Source organism: Bubalus kerabau, chromosome 4, assembly GCF_029407905.1.
Source record: "Bubalus kerabau isolate K-KA32 ecotype Philippines breed swamp buffalo chromosome 4, PCC_UOA_SB_1v2, whole genome shotgun sequence".
In the NCBI taxonomy this organism is placed as follows: domain Eukaryota; kingdom Metazoa; phylum Chordata; class Mammalia; order Artiodactyla; family Bovidae; genus Bubalus; species Bubalus kerabau.
Window position 1 is genome coordinate 87,508,525 of NC_073627.1, and position 26,007 is coordinate 87,534,531.

General features: G+C 40.2%; 1 long non-coding RNA gene and 1 other non-coding gene across 3 annotated transcripts; one reads left to right on the forward strand and one right to left on the reverse strand.

Annotated features, from left to right (window-relative positions):
* Positions 1 to 633: 633 nt before the first annotated feature.
* On the forward strand, positions 634 to 25,524 carry LOC129651484 (uncharacterized). Of its 2 annotated transcripts, none has more exons than XR_008714176.1 (3): positions 634 to 924; positions 2,036 to 2,130; positions 25,229 to 25,524. It is a non-coding gene; the product is annotated as an uncharacterized LOC129651484 (long non-coding RNA). The 2 variants fall into 2 exon arrangements; XR_008714177.1 differs by having other exon boundaries at positions 25,295 to 25,524.
* On the reverse strand, positions 7,757 to 7,829 carry TRNAC-ACA (transfer RNA cysteine (anticodon ACA)). The gene has a single exon. It is a non-coding gene; the product is annotated as a tRNA-Cys (tRNA).
* Positions 25,525 to 26,007: the final 483 nt, after the last annotated feature.

The window sequence follows — 26,007 nt, forward strand, 5'->3', positions numbered from 1 at the left end:
CATGGAGCTTCCTATTCTGGCATTTCCACAGATAGCCCTTCTGTCTTTTTTTGTTTGTTTTGCTTTCCAGCCGAACGGCAAAATGACTCTGATGTGCTAGGTTCCGTTCTCTAATCATCCTATGTGACTGGGACTCAGTCTTCCCTGCCCCACCTTCCCACTTTCTGTCCCCCACCACGTCTCTGAAGCCCCGTCTAGCTCTAACACTCAGCTGTATCTGAGAACTCAGTCGTGTCCCACTCTTTGCGACCTCATGGACTGTAGCCCGCCAGGTTCGTCTGTCGATGGAATTTTCCAGGCAAGAATCTTGGAGTGGGTTGCCATTTTCCACTCCAGGAACATTCAGCTAGCCCCTTCCAAAATTTTCTCCACCCGCTCGCCTTCCTCTTTTTTGCACTGTAAAAGGAGGTTCTTCCTTCCTCAACTCTCTCCCCCCCGCACCCCCCCCAAAACACACACAGACACGCACGCACACCCTGTTCTTCTCCACGATTCCCGAGCGCCTTACGACGCTCAGCTGAAGGCCCCAAACAGGCTCGGGCCAACAGGAGCGGCTCTCGGGCCCTTTACGGAACCCGCGCTCGCCGAGCGGAGCGGAGCGTGCACGTGCGCGTCTCCCGAGCACTCACAGCGCCGCCCGGCAGCCCGCGCTGAAGGCGGGGCTGGGCGGCGGCCTCCTGCGAGCGGCCCGAAAAAAATCCGCGGCTTGCTCTGATTAAAAAAACCAAACGAAAGAGAGCAAGAAGGAAGATGAGAGAAAGGGAACGAGGAAGAGGAAAGGGAGAAGTTTTTAACTAGACGGGCCCCCTCCCGTTGGCTGGCTGGAGGCCGCGGGACCGGAGCTCGGCTCTGAGGTCGGCCTGGGATTTCCCCGTATAACGGACGAAACTTCGGGGTCATCCGGTCGTGGAGGAAAAAAAAAAGGTACTGCCGGACTGAGGCGTTTTTAGCGTCAGTGGGGAGCGCGCAGGGTGTGGCGAACCGAGAGCCCCAGGCTCGCGGAGAGCAGAGCACCCTGGGTTCGGCCGCGTCTCCCAGGTGCCTGCATGGCCCTAGCGGCCGGTGGGAGGGCCCCAGTTCAGCTCAGTTCAGTCGCTCAGTCGTGTCCGACTCTTTGCGACCCCATGGACTGCAGCACGCCAGGCCTCCCTGTCCATCGCTAACTCGTGGAGTTTACTCAAACTCCTGTCCATTGGATCGGTGAAGCCATCCAACCATTTCATCCTCTGTCGTCCCCTTCTCCTCCTACCTTCAATCTTTCCCAGCATCAGGGTCTTTTCAAATGAGTCAGTTCTTTGCATCAGATGGCCAAAGGATTGGACGGAGTTTCAGCTTCAGCATCAGTCCTTACAATGAATATTCAGGACTGATTTCCTTTAGGATGGACTGGTTGGATCTCCTTGCAATTCAAGGTTCTCTTGGGAATCCTCTGCAACTCCACAGTTCAAAAGCATCAATTCTTTGGCGCTCAGGTTGCCTTATAGTCCAACTCTCACATCCATACATGACTACTGGTAAAACCATAGCTTTGACTAGAAGGACCTTTGTTGGCAAAGTAATGTCTCTGCTTTTTAATATGCTCTCTAGGTTGGTCATAACTTTTCTTCCAAGGAGCAAGCAACACCTACCCCCAGAACTCACGTGCGGAACTTAAGCAATAATGGTCAAGCAGTAAACAAAAGGATATATGTGTGTGTGTGTGTATGTGTGTAGTTTTCCTGTTTTTTTTTTTTTTCTATTTGAATTTTCTTTGAGTGAATTGTTTTACAGTAATTTAGACTGTTTTCTGAATTCTCAGTAATCTTTTCCTTTAAATAGCTGACTGAATCGAGTGTTGCCCCAGTTCTGTCTGTAGAGGGCTTGGTCTTAGAGAATTGTTTCTATTGAGGCATCACAGTCGAGGAACAAGTCTGCATTTATGTTTTCTGCCCCATGTACAGCTACCTGAAATTATTTATCTTCTCTGTTTATTTATATCTGTAAGGTATTTCTGAGCAAACAGAATAATCATTCCCTAAACTCTGCTTCCATTTAGGTGGACAATGTACCTGCCCCAGACCCCACCAGTTTACTAAAAAAAAAAAAGATAGGTGAGATTTGAGGGGGAAGAATGTGAGGAGTTCTGCCTCTGTAAGTAGTCTTCTCTTTCATTAATTTATGCAAGAAATAATTAATGAGTACCTCTTGTATGTCAGGCACTGTGCCAAGCCATAGGACTACAGGACTCACCATTTCTAACAACAGATAAAAATAAAACATAAAGTACTTGTGTTGATCATAAATCTTCCAATATTATGTTCTGTCTACTTTCTGAGAAAATCTTTCCTGTTATACAAACTTCTTAACAGACTGAAATCATAACTGTTTCCAATCAAGCCGAATATCCTTGATTCGGTAAAGATTGCCCCAAAGTTTTTTTTAAGTGACTAAGAGAACAAATCAACATGTTAACTCTACCCAGAAGAAGTTACTGAGAGTACTATTTCTTTATTGGAGGAGAGAGAAATAGTGCTACCCTCATTCTAAATCATATAATAAAATGATTCTTCTTATTGTTAACAACTCAAGTGAGACAACTGTTGTCACAGATGACATTTGAAGTTGGCAATCTAGGAAGCAAATCTCAGGATCCTTCTACTTGATAATGTCTAAGTCACCATTAGTTGCTATATAATTTTAAAGCTATTTTGACATACAAAAAGATTTTCTTAGTTGCCATATTTTCAAACTTTGTATGAGTGTGCAAGCTCAGTTGTGTCCGACTCTTCGTGACCATGTGGACTGTAGTCCACCAAGCTCCTTTGTTCATAGGGTTTTCTAGACAAGAATACTGGAGTGGGTTGCTATTTCCTTCTCCACAAACTTTGTATAGGAAAGAATAAATGGATTTTCTATTGGCCCAGTAGTAAGGAGAAATAAATTTGGCCTTGGAAATCAAGGAGTCTATCTTTGTAGGTGGGGAATTGGGGAAACTATTTTTAATGGCGCGATAGTAAGAAGAAATAAATTTGGCCTTAGAAATCAAGGAGTCTATCTTTGTGGGTGGGAAACTGGGGAAACTAGTTTGCACAAAGCTAAATAATAATGACTATACAGTGGAAGTGAGAAATAGATTTAAGGGACCAGATCTGATAGAGTGCCTGATGAACTATGGACGGAAGTTCGTGACATTGTACAGGTGACAGGAATCAAGACCATCCCCAAGAAAAAGAAATGCAAAAGCAAAATGGCTGTCTGAGGAGGCCTTAAAAATAGCTGTGAAAAGAAGAGAAGGGAAAAGCAAAGGAGAAAAGGAAAGATATTCCCATTTGAATGCAGAGTTCCAAAGAATATCAAGGAGAGATAAGAAAACCTTCCTCAATGATCAATGCAAAGAAATAGAGGAAAACAATAGATGGGAAAGACTAGACACCTCTTCGAGAAGATTAGAGATACCAAGGAACATTTCATGCAAAGATGGGCTCAATAAAGGACAGAAATGATATGGACCTAACAGAAGCAGAAGATATTAAGAAGAGGTGGCAAGAATACACAGAAGAACTGTATAAAAAAGATTTTCATGACCCAGATAATCATGACGGTGTGATCACTCACACTCACCTAGAGCCAGACATCCTGGAATGTGAAGTCAAGTGGGCCTTAGGAAGCATCACTACGAACAAAGCTAGTGGAGGTGATGGAATTCCAGTTGAGCTATTTCAAATCCTAAAACATGATGCTGTGAAAGTGCTGCACTCAATATGTGAGCAAATCTGGAAAACTCAGCAGTGGCCACAGGACTGGAAAAGGTCAGTTTTCATTCCAATCCCAAAGAAACGCAATGCCAAAGAATGCTCAAACTAGCGCACAATTGCACTCATCTCACATGCTAGTAAAGTAATGCTCAACATTCTCCAAGCCAGGCTTCAGCAATACGTGATCCATGAACTTCCAGATATTCAAGCTGGTTTTAGAAAAGGCAGAGGAACCAGAGATCAAATTGCCAACATCAGCTGGATCATGGAAAAAGTAAGAGAGTTCCAGAAAAACATATATTTCTGCTTTATTGAGTATGCCAAAGCCTTTGATTGTGTGGATCACAACAAACTGTGGAAAATTCTGAAGGAGATGGGAATACCAGACCACCTGACCTGCCTCTTGAGAAACCTATATGCAGGTCAGGAAGCAGCAGTTAGAACTGGACATGGAACAACAGACTGGTTCCAAATAGGAAAAGGAGTACATCAAGGCTGTATATTGTCACCCTGCTTATTTAACTTATATGCAGAGTACATCATGAGAAATGCTGGGCTGAGGGAAGCACAAGCTGGAATCAAGATTGCCGGGAGAAATATCAATAACCTCAGATATGCAGATGACACCACCCTTATGGCAGAAAGTGAAGAGGAACTAAAAAGCCTCTTGATGAAAGTGAAAGAGGAGAGTAAAAAAATTGGCTTAAACCTCAACATTCAGAAAACTAAGATCATGGCATCGGGTCCCATCACTTCATGGCAAATATATGGGGAAAGAGGGGAAACAGTGTCAGACTTCATTTTTTGGGGCTCCAGAATCACTGCAGATGATGATTGCAGCCATGAAATTAAAAGACACTTACTCCTTGGAAGGAAAGTTATGACCAACCTAGATAGCATATTACAAGGGAAGTCCAGAATATTCAAAAGCAGAGACATTACTTTGCCAACAAAGGTCCGTCTAGTCAAGGCTATGGTTTTTCCTGTGGTCATGTATGGATGTTGAGTTGGACTATAAAGAAAGCTGAGCGCCGAAAAATTGATGCTTTTGAACTGTGGTGTTGGAGAAGACTCTTGAGAGTCCCTTGAACTGCAAGGAGATCCAACCAGTCCATCCTAAAGGAGATCAGTCCTGGGTGTTCATTGGAAGGACTGATGTTGAAGCTGAAGCTCCAATACTTAAGCCACCTGATGCGAAGAACTGACTCATTTGAAAAGACCCTGATGCTGGCAAAGATTGAGGGCAGGAGGAGAAGGGGACGACAGAGGATGAGATGGTTGGATGGCATCCCTGACTCAATGGACATGAGTTTGAGTAAACTCTGGGAGTTGGTGATGGACAGGGAGGCCTGGCATGCTGTGGTTCATGGGGTTGCAAAGAGTTGGACACAACTGAGTGACTGAACTGAACTGAACTGAAATAATAATGAAATAAAGTGTTTTCTTAAGGACCATTGCGGAGAAGGCAATGGCAACCCACTCCAGTACTCTTGCCTGGAGAATCCCAGGGATGGAAGAGCCTGGTGGGCTGCCATCTGTGGGGTAGCACAGAGGCTGACACAACTGATGCGACTTAGCAGCAGCAGCAAGGACCATTGAGATGAGATTGATGAAAGGAGGAGAGAGATGGCTACAGTGTGTTTCTTTTTTGCCAGAAAAAGTACCTGATGTAAATACTTACCAGGAAGGGGCAGTGGGTCCAGGCTAGAACCAAAGGTGGATGTTTCTGGAGAGTTCAATCAGAAAGTGACCCAGGGTTGAGGGGTTGATCACTTTGAAAGGAGAGTTATCTTTCAAATGGAAGAGCAGAATTAATAATTTCCATGCCCAGCCCTATATGAAGTAGATCAATCCTGTTTAAAGTAAAAGAGAGGGAAATAGGTTTCACAGTTTCAGTTGATAAGTAGTACCATTGCAGGAAATGATGGTTGATGAAACTGCAACTTGCCCCTGGGCAGGGTTGAAAGAGTTACCTTTGGGTGCCAAATGCAAATGAAGTGAATTTTTTCTTTTTTTTTTTTTCCTTTTCTTTGTATAAGAAAACACTATGTATGACAGAAAACAACAAAATTCTGTAAGGCAAGATTCCTTCAATTAAAAAATAAATTAATTTTAAAAAAAGAAAATATTACCAAGTGTTGGCGGAGGAGTATAAATAAACATTGGTGGGGGGGTGGGCAGTAAAATTATATAACATCTACAGAGGAAAATTATCAGTATCCATGAAAAATTTAAGGGGTATCTTTTGTATTCAGTAATTGCTCCTCTAGAAATTATTCTGCAGATACATTTACACATGTGCAAAATGGCCTATGTATAACAATAGCCACTGTAGCTTTGTAATAACAGAAGATATTAAACAACTGCAGTCGCTGCAAATGAGGGATTAATTAAGTTATGAGTTTTCCCTAAAATTAGTAATGTACAACTATTAACCAGAATGTAGCAGATCTAGCAAATATGAAATGATTTCCAAGGTACATTGTTGAGTGAAATAAGAAAAGTACCGGACTATGTGTGTAAAATACTTCAAATTAGATTTTAGATATATTTGTATGTGTGCTTGTATATACATGGAATATTTCTGAAAAGACACAGAAAAAGTTGCTGACTATTGTCTCAAGGGAGGGAGGTAGATGACTACAGGCTGTGTGGAGGGAGATTTACTTTGTACTGAATACAGTTTACTGCCAGTTTAAAAAACAAGGGTATGAACTATCTAATACAAGTAAAACAAACACCTAGTAAAGTAAATCAAGTACTGGTAGAAGGAAGTATTTTTGTTGAACTCACCACATTCTGTTTTGTAAGAATTCTGTTACTGTCAAAATTGCATTTACAGGAAGAGAACAAAGAAAACCTTAGGGTAAGTCATTTCAGTTGGTCTCTTATCTAAGCCTTCGTTTCCTTATTTGTAAAATGGGTATGAGGATGACTACTTTGCAGAGTTGTTGTCTGGAAGCATAAAGAATATAAATTATTATACATACAAAAGCACACACACACACACATATTCACTCACTCACTTTTGGCTCAGACTTCCAGTTTCCCCAAAGCAGTTTCCAAATGAAGACCAAGCTGGGCTTGAAGCAGAAAGAATTTAGGCATAACTCAGGCATATTCTCACCAGCACAGGATTTATCATTAGCAGTAAATCTCATCCCCTTGGATTTCATTCACTAAACAAACATTACCAGTCAAGTACTGTGCTGGCTGCTTGGATACAATGATGAACAAGATAAAATTGTGCTTTAAAAAATATTATGCAGTTTATACATGAGTGTGTCTGCCTTCAAATAATATAGAACAAAATTAATGTTTCCCTTTGGTGCTGCTCTTCTGCCCAGAGGTAACTGCTGATATCTTCATAAAAGTGGGGACAATACTTTATGATTTATGGTTTTGTTTGGTACATATTGTTTCCCCCCTAAAAATAGCATTATACAGTATGTACTGTTCTGTTACTGTCTAAAATATCAATGTCTTTGAGATTTTTGCAAAGAATCAGAAAAATTCTTGCTTATTCTTTTAAATTGTTGTAGGTAGCCTATCGTATGCTTCCCTTGTGGCTCAGCTTGTAAAGAATCTGCCTGCAACGTGGGACACCTGGATTCGATCCCCAGGTCAGGCAGATCCCCCGGAGAGGGTATGGCAACCCACTCCAGTACTTGTGCCTGGAGAAGTCCATGGACAGAGGAGTGGGACAGGCTGCAGTCCATGGAATCACAAAGAGTTGGATTACAAATCACAAAAAGTTAGTGCAACTAACTTTCTATTGTATGGGTAAATGCACCATTTAATCATTCCCTTACTGATAGACACTTAAGTCATTTTCTATTTTTACTAGTATAAAATGGGCTACTAATCCTTGGTGAAAGTGAAGTCGCTCAGTTGTATCCGACTTTTTGGACCAACTCTTTGCGAGTCCGTGGACTGTGGCTTACCAGGCTCCTCCATCTATCCTTGGGATTTTCGAGGTAAGAGTACTGGAGTGGGTTGCCATTTTCTTCTCCAGGGGGATCTTCCCAACCCAGGGATCAAACCTGGGTCTCCTGCATTGTAGGCAGATGCTTTTACCATCTGAGCCACCAGGGAAGTCCTATCCTTGGTTATATATGCTGCAAATGTTTTCTGCCAGCTTGTTGCTTGTACTTTTGCTTTATGTAATTTAGATTACAGAGTTTTAAAATTTTAATGGAAATAAATGTATCAGTTTTTTAAAAAGTAGTCTTAACAATATTGTTGTCTTAAGACCTTTGACACACCCAAGATTGTGATTACATTCTCCTACATTTGCTGTTAATACTTGACATTTACTTATTTTGTTGACCTGTACTTTATTTTCCCTTTATGTGAAATTGTGGTATAGGCATCATAATGCCCTTCCCCCAAGATGTCAATGTCCTAATCCCTGGAAATTGAGTATGTTAAGTTACAAGGCAAATGAAATGAAGGTTTCAGGTGGAATTAAGGTCGGTAATCAGCAGACTTTGAGATGGTGTATTAGTTTCCTATTGTTACTAAAATTTAGTAGCTTAAAACAATACACATTTATTTTCTTACAGTTTTGGATTTCATAAGGCCAAAATCAGTTTCACTGGGCTAAAATAAAAATGTTTGTATGGCTAATTTTTTCCTGGATTCTCTGAATGGAAAGTCCCTTTTTTTGTCTTCTAGTGGACACTTGTATTCCTTGGATAGGGATCCCTTCCTCTATCTTGGAAGCATAAATCTCTCTAATCTCTGCTTCTGTCATATTTCTTTCATAAAATCTCCTTCAATCTCCCTCTTATAAGGACACTTATAATTACAGTTCACCCAGATAATCTAGGATAATTTCCCTATTTCAAAATCCTTAATTTAATTACATATGCAGAAGTCCCTCTTTCCATATGGCAGTAATCATAGGTTCCAGGAATTCAGACTTGGATATCTTTGGAGGACATTAGTCACTCTCCCATGTATAGGGAGATTATCCAGATGGTCCCAATGTAATTATATAAATGGGAGAGAGGCATAACAAAGAGCCAGAGAGTTAGCAGTGGGAGTCTTAGTCTGATGTTGATGGCTCTGAAGATGAAATAGAGAGGGCAGTAAGCATAGGAATGTGGGTAGCCTCTAGAGAGTAGAAAAGGTAAGAAACGAATTATCCTTCAGAGCCTCAAAAAAGAATTGATTTAACCCAGTCAGACCAATTTCAGAGTTCTTTTTTAAAATTTAACTTTTAGAATGAGCACTTAGCATGAGATTTACCCTCTTAATAATTTTTAAGTGTCCAATACAGTCTGGTTAACTATAGGATAGATAACAGTATATTGTATAACACATCTTTAGAACTTATTCATCTTGCTTAACTAAAACTTTATGCCTGTTGATTAATAATTCATACCACCCCTCTGCCCCTTGGCAACCACCATTGCACATTTTGATTCTATGATTTTGACGATTTTAGATAGCTTATATAAGTGAAGTCATGTAATTCTTGTCTTTCTGTGACTGGTTTATTTCAGTTAGCATAAAATCTTCAAAGTTCATCCATGTTGTTGCATATTGCAGAGTTTCCTTCTTTTTAAAGGCTAAATAATAATCCATTGTATGTGTATAGTATTGTTTCTTCATTCATCTGTTGATAGACATTTATGTTGTTTTCACATCTTGGCTATCGTGAATGGTGGTGTAATGAACATGGAAGTGCTAATATTTCTTTGAGATCTTGGTTTCAGTTCTTTTGGATAAATACCTAAAAGTGGAATTGCTTGGTCATATGGTAGATCTATTTTTTTTTAAGAACCTTTATATGGTTTACCATAGTGGCTATACTGTTTTGCATTTCTACCAACAGTGCACAAAGGTTCCAGTTTTTCCACATCCTCACCAACTCTTGTGATCTTTTTTTTTTTAAATAAACCAGCCTTACAGGTATGAGACGATATTTCATTGTGGCTTTGATTTGTATTTCCTTTACATTTATAGACTGTGGAACATTTTTCCATGTACCTGATAGACATTAATATATCTTCTTTGGATAAATGCCTATTCAGGTCCTTCAGTTCAGTTTAGTCGCTCAGCCATGTCTGACTCTTTGCGACCCCATGAATCGCAGCACGCCAGGCCTCCCTGTCCATCACCAACTCCTGGAGTTCACTCAGACTCACGTCCATCGAGTCAGTGATGCCATCCAGCCATCTCATCCTCTGTCATCCCCTTCTCCTCTTGCCCCCAATCCCTCCCAGCATCAGAGTCTTTTCCAATGAGTCAACCCTTCGCATGAGGTGGCCAAAGTACTGGAGTTTCAGCTTCAGCATCATTCTTTCCAAAGATCTCAGGGCTGATCTCCTTCAGAATGGACTGGTTGGATCTCCTTGCAGTCCAAGGGACTCTCAAGAGTCTTCTCCAACACCACAGTTCAAAAGCATCAATTCTTTGGCACTCAGCTTTCTTCACAGTCCAACTTTCACATCCATACATGACCACAGGAAAAACCATAGCCTTGACTAGACGGACCTTTGTTGGCAGAGTAATGTCTCTTCTTTTCAATATGCTGTCTAGGTTGGTCATAACTTTCCTTCCAAGGAGTAAGCGTCTTTTAATTTCATGGCTGCAATCACCATCTGCAGTGATTTTGGAGCCCAACAAAATAAAGTCTGACACTGTTTTCCACTGTTACCCCATCTATTTCCCATGAAGTGATGGGACAGGATGCCATGATCTTCGTTTTCTGAATGTTGAGCTTTAAGCCAACTATTTCACTCTCCACTTTCACTTTCATCAAGAGGCTTTTTAGTTCCTCTTCACTTTCTGCCATAAGGGTGGTGTCATCTGCATATCTGAGGTTACTGATATTTCTCCTGGCAATCTTGATTCCAGCTTGTGCTTCTTTCAGCCCAGTGTTTCTCATGATGTACTCTGCATATAAGTTAAATAAGCAGAGTGACAATATACAGCCTTGATGTACTCCTTTTCCTATTTAGAACCAGTCTGTTGTTCCATGTCCAGTTCTAACTGTTGCTTCCTGACCTGCATACAAATTTCTCAAGAGGCAGGTCAGGTGGTCTGGTATTCCCATCTCTTTCAGAATTTTCCACAGTTTATTATGATCCACACAGTCAAAGGCTTTGGCATAGTCAATAGAGCAGAAATAGATGCTTTTCTGGAACTCGCTTGCTTTTTCCATGATCCAGCAGATGTTGGCAATTTGATCTCTGGTTCCTCTGTCTTTTCTAAAACCAGCTTGAACATCAGGAAGTTCACGGTTAACATATTGCTGAAGCCTAGCTTGGAGAATTTTGAGCATTACTTTACTAGCGTGTGAGATGAGTGCAATTGTGCGGTAGTTTGAGCATTCTTTGGCATTGCCTTTCTTTGGGACTGGAATGAAAACTGACCTTTTCCAGTCGTGCGGCCACTGCTGAGTTTTCCAAATTTGCTGGCATATTGAGTGCAGCACTTTCACAGCATCATCTTTCAGGATTTGAAATAGCTCAACTGGAATTCCATCACCTCCACTAGCTTTTTTCATAGTGATGCTTCCTAAGGCCCACTTGACTTCACATTCCAGGATATCTGGCTCTAGGTGAGTGATCACACCATCATTATTATCTTGGTCGTGAAGATCTTTTTTGTACAGTTCTTCTGTGTATTCTTGCCACCTCTTCTTAATATCTTCTGCTTCTCAAAAATGACAGAATGATCTCTGATCGTTTCCAAGGCGAACCATTCAATATCACAGTAATCCAAGTCTATGCCCCAACCAGTAACGCTGAAGAAGCTGAAGTTGAACGGTTCTATGAAGACCTACAAGACCTTTTAGAACTAACACCCAAAAAAGATGTCCTTTTCCTTATAGGGGACTGGAATGCAAAAGTAGGAAGTCAAGAAACACCTGGAATAACAGGCAAATTTGGCCTTGGAATACGGAATGAAGCAGGGCAAAGGCTAATAGAGTTTTGCCATGTGAACGCACTGGTCATAGCAAACACCCTCTTCCAACAACACAAGAGAAGACTCTACACATGGACATCACCAGATGGTCAACACTGAAATCAGATTGATTATATTCTTTGCAGCCAAAGATGGAGAAGCTCTATACAGTTAACAAAAACAAGACCAGGAGCTGACTGTGGCTCAGATCATGAGCTCCTTATTGCCAAATTCAGACTTAAATTGAAGAAAGCAGGGAAAACCACTAGACTGAGGTATGACCTAAATCAAATCCCTTATGATTATACAGTGGAAGTGAGAAATAGATTTAAGGGCCTAGATCTGATAGATAGAGTGCCTGATCAACTATGGACTGAGCTTCGTGACATTGTACAGGAGACAGGGATCAAGACCATGCCCATGGAAAAGAAATGCAACAAAGCAAAATGGCTGTCTGGGGACGCCTTACAAATAGCTGTGAAAAAAAAATTCAGGTCCTTAGCTCATTTTAAAATCAGATTTTGGTATTTGGCTATTGAGTTCTCAGTTCAGTTCAGTGGCTCAGTCATGTCTGACTCTTTGTGACCCCATGGACTGCAGCACACCAGGCTACCCTGTCCATCACCAACTCCAGGAGCTTGCTCAAGCTCATCTCCATCGAGCCAATGATGCCATCCAACCATCTCATCCTCTGTCATCCCCTTCTCCTCCTGCCTTCAGTCTTTTCCAGCATCAGGATCTTTTCCAGTGAGTTAGTTCTTCACATCAGCTGGCCAAAGTATTGGAGCTTTAGCTTCAGCATCAGTCCTTCCAATGAATATTCAGTTCCCTTAGGATTGACTGCTTGGATCTCTTTGCAGTCCAAGGGACTCTCAAGAGTCTTCTCCAACATCACAGTTGAAGAGCCTCAATTCTTCAGTGCTCAGCTTTCTTTATGGTCCAACTCTAACATCATGACTACTGGAAAAGCCGTATCTTTGATTAGATGGACCTTTGTCGGCAAAGTAATGTCTCTGGTTTTTAATATGCTATATAGGTTGGTCATAGGTTTTCCTCCAAGGAGCAAGCATCTTTTAATTTCATGGCTTCAGTCACCATCTGCAGTGATTTTGAAGCCCAGGAAAATAAAGTCTGTCACTATTTCTAATGTTTCCCCATCTATTTGCCATAAAGTAATAGGACCAGATACCATGGTCTTAGTTCTTTGAATGTGGAGTTTTAAGCCAACTTTTTCACTCTCCTCTTTCACTTTCATTAAGAGGTTCTTTAGTTCCTCTTCACTTTTTGCCATAAGGGTGGTATCATCTGCATATCTGAGGTTATTGATTTTCTCCTGGCTCTCTTGATTCTAGCTTGTGCTTCATGTAGTCCAGCGTTTCTCATGATGTACTCTGCATATAAACTAAACAAGCAGGGTGACAATACACAGCCTTGACATACTCCTTTCCTAATTTGGAAGCAGTCCATTGTTCCATGTCTGGTTCTTACTGTTGCTTCTTGACCTGCATACAGATTTCTTAGGAGGCAGATAGGGTGGTCTGGTATTCCCATCTCTTTTAAGAATTCTCCATCATTTGTTGTGATCTGCACAGTCAAAGACTTTAGCATAATCAATGAAGTAGAAGTAGATATTTTTCTGGAATTGTCTTGCCTTTTCTGTGATCCAGTGGATGTTGGCAATTTGATCTCTGGTTCCTCTGCCTTTTCTAAATCCAGCTTGAACATCTGGAAGTTCACAGTTCACGTACTACTGAAGCCTGGCTTGGAGAATTTTGAGCATTACTTTGCTAGTGTGTGAGATGAGTGCAATTGTGTGGTAGTTTGAGCATTCTTTGGCATTGCCTTTCTTTGGGATTGGAATGAAAACTGACCTTTTCCAGTCCTGTGGCTACTGCTGAGTTTTCCAAATTTGCTGGCATATTGAGTGCAGCACTTTCACAGCATCATCTTTTAGGAGTTCTGTGTGTGTGTGTGTGTGTGTGTGTGTGTGTGTGTGTGTGTATATATATATATATATATATATATATATATATATATATATATCAGCGAACTGAAATGGACTGGAATGGGTGAATTTAACTCATGACCATTATATCTACTACAGCGGGCAGGAATCCCTCAGAAGAAGTGGAGTAGCCATCATGGTCAACAAAAGAGTCCAAAATGCAGTACTTGGATGCAATCTCAAAAACAACAGAATGATCTCTGTTCATTTCCAAGCAAACCATTCAGTATCACAGTAATCCAAGTCTATGCCCCAACCAGTAATGCTGAAGAAGCTGAAGTTGAATGGTTCTATGAAGACCTACAAGACCTTTTAGAACTAACACCCAAAAAAGATGTCCTTTTCCTTATAGGGAACTGGAATGCAAAAGTAGGAAGTCAAGAAACACCTGGAGTAACAGGCAAATTTGGCCTTGGAATACGGAATGAAGCAGGGCAAAGGCTAATAGAGTTTTGCCAAGTGAACGCACTGGTCATAGCAAACACCCTCTTCCAACAACACAAGAGAAGACTCTACACATGGACATCACCAGATGGTCAACACCAAAATCAGATTGATTATATTCTTTGCAGCCAAAGATGGAGAAGCTCTATACAGTCAGCAAAAACAAGACCAGGAGCTGACTGTGGCTCAGACCATGAACTCCTTATTGCCAAATTCAGACTTAAATTGAAGAAAGTAGGGAATTGAGGTGTGACCTAAATCAAATCCCTTATGAGTATACAGTGGAAGTGAGAAATAGATTTAAGGGCCTAGATCTGATAGATAGAGTGCCTGATGAACTATGGACTGAGCTTCATGACATTGTACAGGAGACAGGGATCAAGACCATGCCCATGGAAAAGAAATGCAACAAAGCAAAATGGCTGTCTGGGGAGGCCTTACAAATAGCTGTGAAAAGAAGCGAAAAGCAAAGGAGAAAAGGAAAGATATAAGCATCTGAATGCAGAGTTCCAAAGAATAGCAAGAAGAGATAAGAAAGACTTCTTCAGTGATCAATGCAAAGAAATAGAGGAAAACAACAGAATGGGAAAGACTGGGGATCTCTTCAAGAAAATCAGAGATACCAAAGGAACATTTCATGCAAAGATGGGCTTGATAAAGGACAGAAATGGTATGGACCTAAGAGAAGCAGAAGATATTAAGAAGAGATGGCAAGAATACACAGAAGAACTGTACAAAAAAGATCTTCACGACCCAGATAATCACGATGGTGTGATCACTGACCTAGAGCCAGACATCCTGGAATGTGAAGTCAAGTGGGCCTTAGAAAGCATCACTACGAACAAAGCTAGTGGAGGTGATGGAATTCCTGTTGAGCTATTCCAAATCGTGAAAGATGATGCTGTGAAAGTGCTGCACTCAATATGCCAGCAAATTTGGAAAACTCAGCAGTGGCCACAGGACTGGAAAAGGTCAGTTTTCATTCCAGTCCCAAAGAAAGGCAATGCCAAAGAATGCTCAAACTAGCGCACAATTGCACTCATCTCACACGTTAGTAAAGTAATGCTCAAAATTCTCCAAGCTAGGCTTCAGCAATATGTCAACCGTGAACTTCCAGATGTTCAAGCTGGTTTTAGAAAAGGCAGAGGAACCAGAGATCAAATTGCCAACATCCGCTGGATCATGGAAAAAGCAAGCGAGTTCCAGAAAAGCATCTATTTCTGCTTTATTGACTATGCCAAAGCCTTTGACTGTGTGGATCACAACAAACTGTGGAAAATTCTGAAGGAGATGGGAATACCAGACCACCTGACCTGCCTCTTGAGAAATTTGTATGCAGGTCAGGAAGCAACAGAACTGGACATGGAACAACAGACTGGTTCCAAATAGGAAAAGGAGTTCGTCAAGGCTGTATATTGTCACCCTGCTTATTTAACTTCTATGCAGAGTACATCATGAGAAACGCTGGACTGGAAGAAGCACAAGCTGGAATCAAGATTGCCGGGAGAAATATCAATAATGTCAGAGATGCAGATGCCACCACCCTTATGGCAGAAAGTGAAGAGGAACTAAAAAGCCTCTTAATGAAAGTGAAAGTGGAGAGTGAAAAAGTTGGCTTAAAGCTCAACATTCATAAAATGAAGATCATGGCATCCTGTCCCATCACTTCATGGGAAATAGATGGGGAAACAGTGGAAACAGTGTCAGACGTTATTTTTCTGGGCTCCAAAATCACTACAGATGGTGACTGCAGCCATGAAATTAAAAGACGCTTATTCCTTGGAAGGAAAGTTATGACCAACCTAGATAGCATATTCAAAAGCAGAGACATTTACTTTGCCAACAAAAGTTCGTCTAGTCAAGGCTATGGTTTTTCCTGTGGTCATGTATGGATGTGAGAGTTGGACTGTGAAGAAGGCTGAGTGCCAAAGAATTGATGCTTTTTCATTGTGGTGTTGGAAAAGACTCTTGAGAGTCCCTTGGACTGCAAGGAGCTCCAACCAGTCCATTCTGAAGGAGATCAGCCATGGGATTTCTTTGGAAGGAATGATGCTAAAGCTGAAACTCCAGTACTTTGGCCACCTCATGCAAAGAGTTGACTCATTGGAAAAGACTCTGATGCTGTGACGGATTGGTGGCAAGAGGAGAAGGGGACGACAGAGGATGAGATGGCTGGATGGCATCACGGACTTGATAGACGTGAGTCTCAGTGAACTCCTGGAGTTGGTGATGGACAGGGAGGCCTGGCGTGCTGCGATTCTTGGGGTCTCAAAGCAACTGAGCAACTAATCTGATCTGATATAAATTATATAGTTTGCAAATGTTTTCTCTGAGTTCACAAATTACCTTTTCACTTTTTTGTTTCTGTTGCTATAGAGAGGCTTTTCAGTTTGATGTAGTCCCAGTTAACTGTTTTGCTTTTCTTGCCTGAGGTATTGTTGTCGTATACAAAAAGAGTCATTGTCAAGACCAGTATCACAAAGCTTTTCCCCTACATTTTCTTTTAGGAGTTTTACACTTTCTGTTCTTTAAATGTTAATCCATTTTGAGTTGATTTGTGTATATGGTATAAAACAAGGGTAAGGTTTCATTCTTTTGCATGTGAATATCCAGTTTTCTTAACACCATTTGTTGGGGAAATTGTCCTTTCCCTATTGTGTATTCTTGGCACTTTCAGTAAAGATCAGGTTGACCATATATGCATATGTTTATTTCTGGGCTCTTTAATCTGTTCCATTGGTTAGATCTCTGTCTTATGCAGGCACAGTACTGTTGTAATTTCTGTAGCTCTGTAGTATATTTTGAAATCAGGAAGTGGGGTGTTTTCAGCTTTGCAGGATTGCTTTTTCTATTCATGTCCTTCAGTGTTTCCATATGACTTTTAGGATTGTTTTTTATATTTCTGTGAAAAATACCACTAGAATTTTGGTAGCGGTTACATAGAATCTGTAGATCAATTTGGGTTGTATGGACATTTTAACAACATTAATTCCTCAGTTCCTGGACATGAATATCTTTCCATTTGTTTGTGTCTTTATCAGTGTCTTATAGGTTTTAGTGCACAAGTCTTTTACCTCCTTGTTTAAATTTATCCCTAAATATACTAAATATGTATATTTATATGTATATGTATATTCCTAAATTCCTAAATATGTTTTTATGCTATTGTGAATGAGATTGTTTCTTTAATTTTCTTTTCCGATAGTTCACTGTTAGTATATAGAAATGCAACTGATTTTTGTATGTTGATTTTGTATCCTGCAACTTTACCAAATTTGTTAGTTGTAACACCTTTATGGTGGAGTCTTTAGGATTTTCTGTATATGTATATGTGTGTGTATATATATATATATATATATATATATATAAAAGATCATGTCATTTGCAAACGTGGATAATTTTAGATCTTATTTTCCAATTTGGATGCCTTTTATTTCTTTTTCTTGCCTAAAGTGCTCTACCTCTAACTTCTAGTGCTATGTTAAATAGAAGTAGCATAGCAGTCATCTTTATCTGTTATTGATATTAGAGGAAAAGCTTTCAATTTTTTTTTTTTTACCATTTAGTGTGATGTTACCTGTGTGCTTATCATATATGACTTCTGTTATGTTGAGGTAATTTCCTTATATTGAGATTTTTTTAATCCTGAAAGGATATTTGAATTTTGTCAAGTGCTTTTTGTGTATCTGTTGAGATGATTCTATAATTTTTATTCTATATTCTAGCCTTATGATGTGACACATTGATTTGTATATGTTGAACCATCCTTGCATCCCAGGGATAAATCCAACTTGGTCATAATCTATGATCCTTTTAAATAGCTGTTGAATTTGGTTTGCTGGTATTTTGTTTAGGATTTTTGTATCTGTATTCATCTGGGATATTGGTCTGTAGTTTTCTTTTCTTGTTTGTTATCAGGGTAATTCTGGTACCTGGCTTTGGTATCAGGGTGGCACTGACCTTGTAAATGAATTTGGATATGTATACTTCACTTTGAGTTTTGGAAAGAGTTTGAGACAGACTGGCATTCATGTTTTTATTTTGTCATCTCTTTTTTTTTTCTAAGCCATCTAAGAGTTTGTCAATTTTGTTTATCTTTTCATGATATCACCTCTTAGTTTTGTTGGTTTTTTCACATTGTTAATCTGTTCTCTCTTTCACTTACTTAAGTTTTAATCTTTTTTATTGCCATCATTTTGATAACTTTAGGCTTAATTTGTTCTTTTTATAGCTTCCTGGGGTATAAAGTTAGGTTGTTTGAGTTTTTTTTTTTCTTTTTTAATATAAGCATTTATGTCAACAAACTTCCCTCTTTGTACTGCTTTTGTTGTCAGTCAGTTCCGTTGCTCAGTCATCTGACTCTTTGCAACCCCATGGACTGCAGCACACCAGGCTTCTCTGCCCATCACCAACTCCCGGAGCTTGTTCAAACTCATGTCCATCGAGTTGGTGATGCCATCCAACCATCTCATCCTCTTTCATCCCCTTCTCTTCCTGCCTTCAGTCTTTCCCAGCATCAGAGTCTTTTCCAATGAGTTGACTCTTTCCATCAGGTGGCCAAAGTGTTGGAGCTTCAGCTTCAACATCAGTCCTTCCAATAAATATTCAGGACTGATTTTCTGAATATTTTGTTGTACCTCATGTATTTTGATATGTTGTGTTTTTGTTTATCACAAGGTATATTCCAATTTCCTTTAAACCTAGTTGGTCAGGAGTATTATTGCTTAATTTCCACATTTGTTAATTTTCCCATTTATCATCTACTGTTGACTACTAGTTTCATTCCATTGTGGGCAGAAAAGATACTTGGTATAATTTCAGTCTTCTTAAACTTCTTAAGACATGATTTGTGACCTAAATATGAGCTTCCCGGAGAATGTTCTATGTGCACTTGAGAAGAATGTGTATTCTATTGATACAGTGTGGAATGTTCTTTATGTCTCTTAGGTCCATTTAGTCTATAGTTTTATTCAAGTTCTCTGTTTCCTTTTTGATCTTCTATCTGAATGTTCTCTCCATTATTGAGAGTGGAGTCTTTTACTGTTACTGTCTTGTCTTGTATTGCTTATTTCTCCCTTCAAATGCTCAATGTTTGCTTTATATATTTAGATGTTTTGATGTTTTATATATATGTATATATATACACACACATATATGTGTATACATATGTGTGTACGTGTATGTATATATATACATACATATATTTATGCATGTATGCCCAGTCATTCAATTTTTCCAACTTTTTTGTGACCCCATGAACTGTAGCCCACCAGGCTCCTCTGTCCATGAGGATTTCCCAGGCAGGAATTCTGGAGTGGGTTGCCATTTTCTTCTCCAGGGCATGCTACTCAGGATTGAACTTGCATCCCCTGTCTCTTGCATTGGCTGCTAAGTCATTTCAGTCGTGTCCAACTCTGTGTGACCCCATAGATGGCAGCCCACCAGGCTCCCCCGTCCCTGGGATTCTCCAGGCAAGCACACTGGAGTGGGTTGCCATTTCCTTCTCCAATGCATGAAAGTGAAAAGTGAAAGTGAAGTCGCTCGGTCATGTCCGACCCCTAGTGACCCCATGGACTGCAGCCCACCAGGCTCCCCGTCCATGGGATTTTCCAGGCAAGAGTACTGGAGTGGGGTGCCATTGCTTGCATTGGCAGGCAGATTCTTTACCACTAGGTCACGAGAGAAGCCCCATCTTATAAACGAGGAAGCAAAGGCTTAGAGAGGTGCTGAACCTTGCCCAGCCATATATATCCAGTGAATGGTAGAGCCAGAATTTGATCCTAGTTCTGTCCAGGAGAATGGACTATGCTCATTGAGCCTGATATTGCTCTACACTGGGAGGTCTTTAGGCCTTTCTCAAAAAGGCATTTGGGATTAAAGCCACCTTTGCTTCTTATTCCTGTTTTCATCAGTCAAAAACCTCAGTGTAAGTAAGCATTCCTGACCAATTTCCTCTCTCTGCCCTTCATGCTCATGCTGCTAAGTCGCTTCAGTTGTGTCCGACTCTGTGCGACCCCATAGACGGCAGCCCACCAGGCTCCCCCGTCCCTGGGATTCTCCAGGCAAGAACACTGGAGTGGGTTGCCACTTCCTTCTCCAATGCATGAAAGTGAAAAGTGAAAGTGAAGTCGCTCAGTTGTGTCCAACTCTTCGCAACCCCATGGATTGCAGCCTACCAGGCTCCTCCGTCCATGGGATTTTCCAGGCAAGAGTGCTGGAGTGGGTTGCCATTGTCTTCTCCATTCATGCTCATAATGCTCCATAATCCCTTGTCCTTAACCCAAATCTCTCCCACCTCCCAAACTTTCCACTGTGTTCCTAGTACTCCTACTCTGTAATCAGCTAATGCTATGTAGCCTCAATTTCTTTTTAGTTTCTGCTTCCTTCTTGAAGAGTATAAATGTAATCCAACTCTCTCTTGAGGATATGGAATTTCCTGAAGGTCTCTGATATGACAATTTTTATTCTCATTAGCAACTCATTTGAAGTCAGGAGGTGAATTTGAGACCCTTCTTTGTTCACCTTGTATCTTTCCCAACTGTTGTGAATTGAATTTTATACCTGCAAAATACATATGTTGAAGTCCTAGCCTCTAGTACCTCAAAAATGTGACCTTGTTTGGAAATAGGGTCATTGCAGATGTAATTAATTAAGGTGAGGATTAGGGTGAAGCCCTAATTTAATATGACTGATGTCCTTATAAAAAAGGGAAATTAAGGCACAGATATGAACATAAGGAGGATGCCATATGAAGATGAAGCAGAAACCAAGTCAAGGGACACCAAAGATTGCCAGCAAACGGCCATAACCTGGGGGCAAGGAATGGAACAGAGCCTGCCTCATCACTCTCAGAAGGAACCCATTTTACAGACACCTTGACTTCTAGCTTTTTAGAACTGTGAGCCAATATATTCCTGTTGTTTATGCCATCTAGTTTGTGATACTTTCTTATGGCAACCCTAGCAAATTAACAGACAAAATGTCTGGTAAAAATCTTGTTTCACTTTAAGGCTCAGACCATTCAACCCAGCTCATTTTTCAGATCTCAGTTAAATGGTTATTTCCTCCAGATTACTTCCTTTATTAGAATCTTTGGTATAAGTGCTCACAGAATGATTTTCATTCTTTTTGGAACACTTATTTACCTAAGTTTGCAGTTGTGCAAAAGTTAGTTGTTTAATTGATATTTGGCTTTACTCCTTGCTCCAAAACTCCTTGACTCCAGGAAAAGTTTCTGTTGTGCTCACCATCATATCCCAGAGTAGGTGCTCAGCAAATATTTGTTGAATGAATTAAAGCACTCCATTGTTTTAGAAGTTAATTCCTTTTTGAAATACAAATAACCTTTGGCAAATATAATCCACCAAACCTTATCAGTTAACTGATATTTAATATGTACATGAAGGTTAGGTCCAAAAGGACTCTGAGTTTTTGTGTTATCACATAATTGCTTCCTAAATGACACTTGGCTTCTTTGTGAGTCCTGTTTCTTGCTTTTGTCTACTTTTGATGACTGTTTTATTGACTTTTTTCTGGCTGATTTAAATTTTTTATTGACAACCCTGTGGTCTTTAAAATCTTATTATCTTTTAGCAGCAGTTGCCTCAGATACTTTTAGATTTCTAGGCAGTTGTTGTGGCATGTTCATTTGTTGTAGCCATTACGTGGTGTCTTGGCCATACTCCTCCATTTGGGCTTATTTATCTTCTAGTCAAGATTTTAGAACATTAAGAGATAGATGGCCTATCATTATTTTTAGCCCTAGATGTAGGAAACTTGCTCTTTTTCAAATGGTACTAATAATAGCTGGTGCTATCTTGAAACTAGCCAAGGATGCACCATTATGCAACTTGGGGCAGACGATGCCCTGGTGATGTCCACTAAAAAAATAGTCACAACGCAGAAGTTGAGAGTTATGTTTTATTTGGTGGGGATTTTTTAGGACTTCAAGCCTGGGAGTCAGTATCTCAAGTAACTGAGAGAACTGCTCCAAGGAGGTGAGGGGAAGAGTCAGGATATATAGATGTTTGCAACAAAGGGCAAGTAATCTAAACATCAGAAGTATTTTTGTGAATTAAAGAAAACCAGATATCTCAAATTAAGGAATTTTGTGCTTTTCTGTGTGTGAGAAGATGCAAGAATGTGGGCTCACTGAAATCATTCATGTGCATCTCAGCTATCTGGGACCAGTGTTTCTTCAGTGCTCAGCTCAAGGAGCTGCCCAGATAGCAGGTACTGTACTTCCTGGGTTCCCTTGGGGCTCAGAAATTCACATTTGGCGGACCAGAATTGCTGATGATTATGACATCCTTGTTTACTGATATGGCAGGAAATACTCTTAATTCTCAGTGATATAAAGAAAGCTGAGTACCAAAGAATTGATGCTTTCAAATTGTGGTGCTGGAGAAAACTCTTGAGAGTCCCTTGGACAGCAAAGAAATCAAACCAGTCAATCCTAAAGGAAATCAGTCCTGAATATTCATTGGGAGGATTGATGCTGAAGCTGAAACTGCAATCCTTTGGCCACCTGATGTGAAGAACTGACTCATTGGAAAAGACCCTGATGCTGGGAAAGATTGAGGGCAGGAGAAGGGGATGACAGAGGATGGATGGCATCACCAACTCAATGAACATGAGTTTGAGCAAGCTCTGGGAGTTGGTGATGGACAGGGAAGACTGGTATGCTGCAGTTCATGAGGTTGCAAAGAGTTGGACATGACTGAGTGACTGAACAACAAAATGACAAGGTAATACAAGAGAATGACAATCTATGAGGCATTTCTTGGGTTTTTTAAAATAGGTGTCTCTTCCCAGCTGGTGTGGGGTGGCAGGTATTGTGTAGATGTTTCAGAAATGATGGTGGATTAAAATACTAGACAAAATCAGAGGGAAAAGTATCAGAACTTAGCTGCATAATTAGTACATTGTAAAATTTTAGTTCCCAGGTAGTGCTAGTGGTAGAGAACACACTTGCCAGTGCAGGAGACTTAAGAGATGCTGGTTGGATCACTGGGTTGGGAAGATCCCTCAAGAAGGAAATGGCAACCCACTCCAGTATTCTTGCCTGGAGAATCCCATGGATAGAAGAACTTGATGGGCAATAGTCAGTCCATGGGGTTGCAAAGAGTCGAACATGACTGAAGTGACTTAGCACAGCACAGTACATTGTGGTATAATAAGAAATATATTCGGTCCTGCTGGCCCCACTTCCTTCTTAGCATAGAGCTGCTAAAACCCCAGGAATCCTGAGAGTTGAGTGTCTTCTGTAAGCTAATGAGAAGACTCATGACTGAGGCTTCTAGATAGCTTTAGATTCAGGGCTAGAAAAGATCAAGCCAGAGTAAGAGGGTTGGCCCTTCCAGTCCCCTATCCCCACTTCAGAGGAGAAGGGAACTATAGATTGAATTCACTCACCAATGGCCAATAATTGAACTAATCATGTCTATGCAATGAAACCTCCATACAAACTCCTAATCAGTGGGGTTCAGAGAGCTCAATTGGTGAACATGTTGAGGTCCTGGGAGGTGGTGTGCCTGGAGAGGGTGTGAAAACTTTATGCAACACTTCAGCAAACCCTTATCACCACCACCGCCTGTCAGTACCTTTCCCTATGCATCTTTTCCATTTGGTTATTCCTGAGTTGTATCCTTTATAATATATCAGCAAACATCTTTGTCATTTGTGTAGCCCAGTGCCAAATTAATACACCAAAATGTGGTATCATCCAGCCCCAAAATGTTACAAAGTACTAATATATGTATGCTACAGTGTGGCTGAACCTTGAAACTATTATGCCAAACAGAAGAATCCAGTTACAGAAGGTCACATATTTTATGATTCTTTTCATATGAGATGTCCAGAATAGGCAATTCCATAGAGACAGGAAGTGAATTAGTTTCCAGAATTAGTTTCCAGAGGCAAGGGGAAAGGTGAAATGAGAAACAGCTGCTAAGATATGGGGATTCCTTTGGAGTGATGAAAATCCTCCGGAGTTGGATTGTGGTGATGGTAGCACAGTTCTGAAAGTATTATTTAACCACTGACTTGTACACTTTATTAGTGTGAACTTTAAGGTATGTGAATTGTAATATAATCAAGTTGTTACTAAAAACAAAGAAAAAACCCACAAAGACACCACCGTCTCTGAAAAAAATCCCTGAACTTCTTAGTGACTTGCATTCCTATATCTGTCTCTTTTACCTCATCTACTGCTATTGTTCCACTGGATCGTTTTGCTTCAGCTGCACCAGCCTCCTTGCCAATCTTCAAATATGCCAGGCCCTCCCCAGCTAAGGGTCTTAGAAGTCCTCTCTCTGGGCTTCTCTTCCCCAGAGACTAATTTTCTTATCATCAGGTGTCATTTTCTTATGCTGACTGTTCTATTTAATATTGTTTACAACCTTCACCCTTCTCTGCTGAGCCTACACTAGTTTTTATTTTTCTCTAGTACCTCCACTTTCAGAATCTAAAGATAGACCTTATGGGTTTGATCCTGGTTATGCCACTGTTAAACTATGTGTGACTTGGTCAAGTTACCTAATATCCTTGAGCCTTAGTTTCCTCATCTACATAATGGGGAATTTAATAGTATCTGCCTCATGGATGTGTTGTAAGAATCAAAGTGTTTAATACTTGTTAAATGAATAGCATATTGTCTGGCACATGGAAACTGTAGAATGAATGTTAGCTTTTTTTATGCTTATCACTTAGTATTTTTATGCTTATTATAGATCCTTCTCCCCCTTGTAACAAGGGAGAAAGTGACTGATCAGTTACTCACAAATATAGAAGAAACCATTTATATTGTTGATGTTGAGGAATAAGTGAGATGTCCAAAGTTCAGAGAGAGTGTGAGAAATTGAAAATAATCCATAGTAGAATTAAGCTTATGTTATAATGAGGTACTCTATGATGGTTTTCCTATTAAGTATAAAACTTGGGAATATTTAGGTTTAATCATCTTGAAAGGGCCATATGAAAGATTCTTGTGGTGAAGGAAACCTTTGTGTTTTGACTGTATTAACGTAAACATCCTAGCTATGTTTTGTATTATAGTTTTGCAAGATGTTAATGTTGGGGGAAACTGGATGGAAGGTTCTCAGTATCTGTCTGCATTATTTTCTAGGGTTGCACGTGAATCTATAAGTCTCTCAAAATGAAAATTTTAATTAGGGCTTTCTTGGTGTCTCAGTGGCAAAGAATCTGCCTGGCAATGCAGGAGACACAGGTTCTACCCCTGATCTGGGAAGATCCCAGATACCGAGGAGCAACTAAGCCCCTGCACCGCAACTAGTGAGCTTGTGCTCTTGAGCCCTGAAGCCACAACTCCCGAAACCCGTGTGTCATGTGCTCTGCAACAAATGAAGCCACTGTAATGATGAGCCCGTGCACTGCAACTAGAGAAAAGCCCCCAGAACAAGGAAGACCCACAAGAGCTGAAAAATAAATTAAAATTTTTAATTAAAAAATAATAAAATAAGGTATACTTGAAATATTCTAAAAAACTGATAAATGTCTTCTTTGAGAAGATTAAAGGAAATACAAGTATTTTTTTCTTGCAGCTTATATCTTTAAAATTTTCTGCAGCATGCAGAATTTACTTTTGTAGTTTAAAAAAAATTGTCATTGATGAGAAAGAATAGCCCTGAAAATTTAATCAAACCGTTTGAAATACATTGATAGCTTTGTTTTATTATATACAAACTATTAAGCATTAAGATTATTGACAGCCTCTACAAGTCAGTACATTAGAACCTTATGTAAATTAAACACTGCTGACCACTATTGCATCTCTTGTCTAAATAGGCAAAATCTAGGATAGTTGACCCCAGCGTCTGGCATTGTACTTGGATACCATACGCTGTTTCTACAGTAAGTTTTTTCCACTTGTCCATTAACCCAACC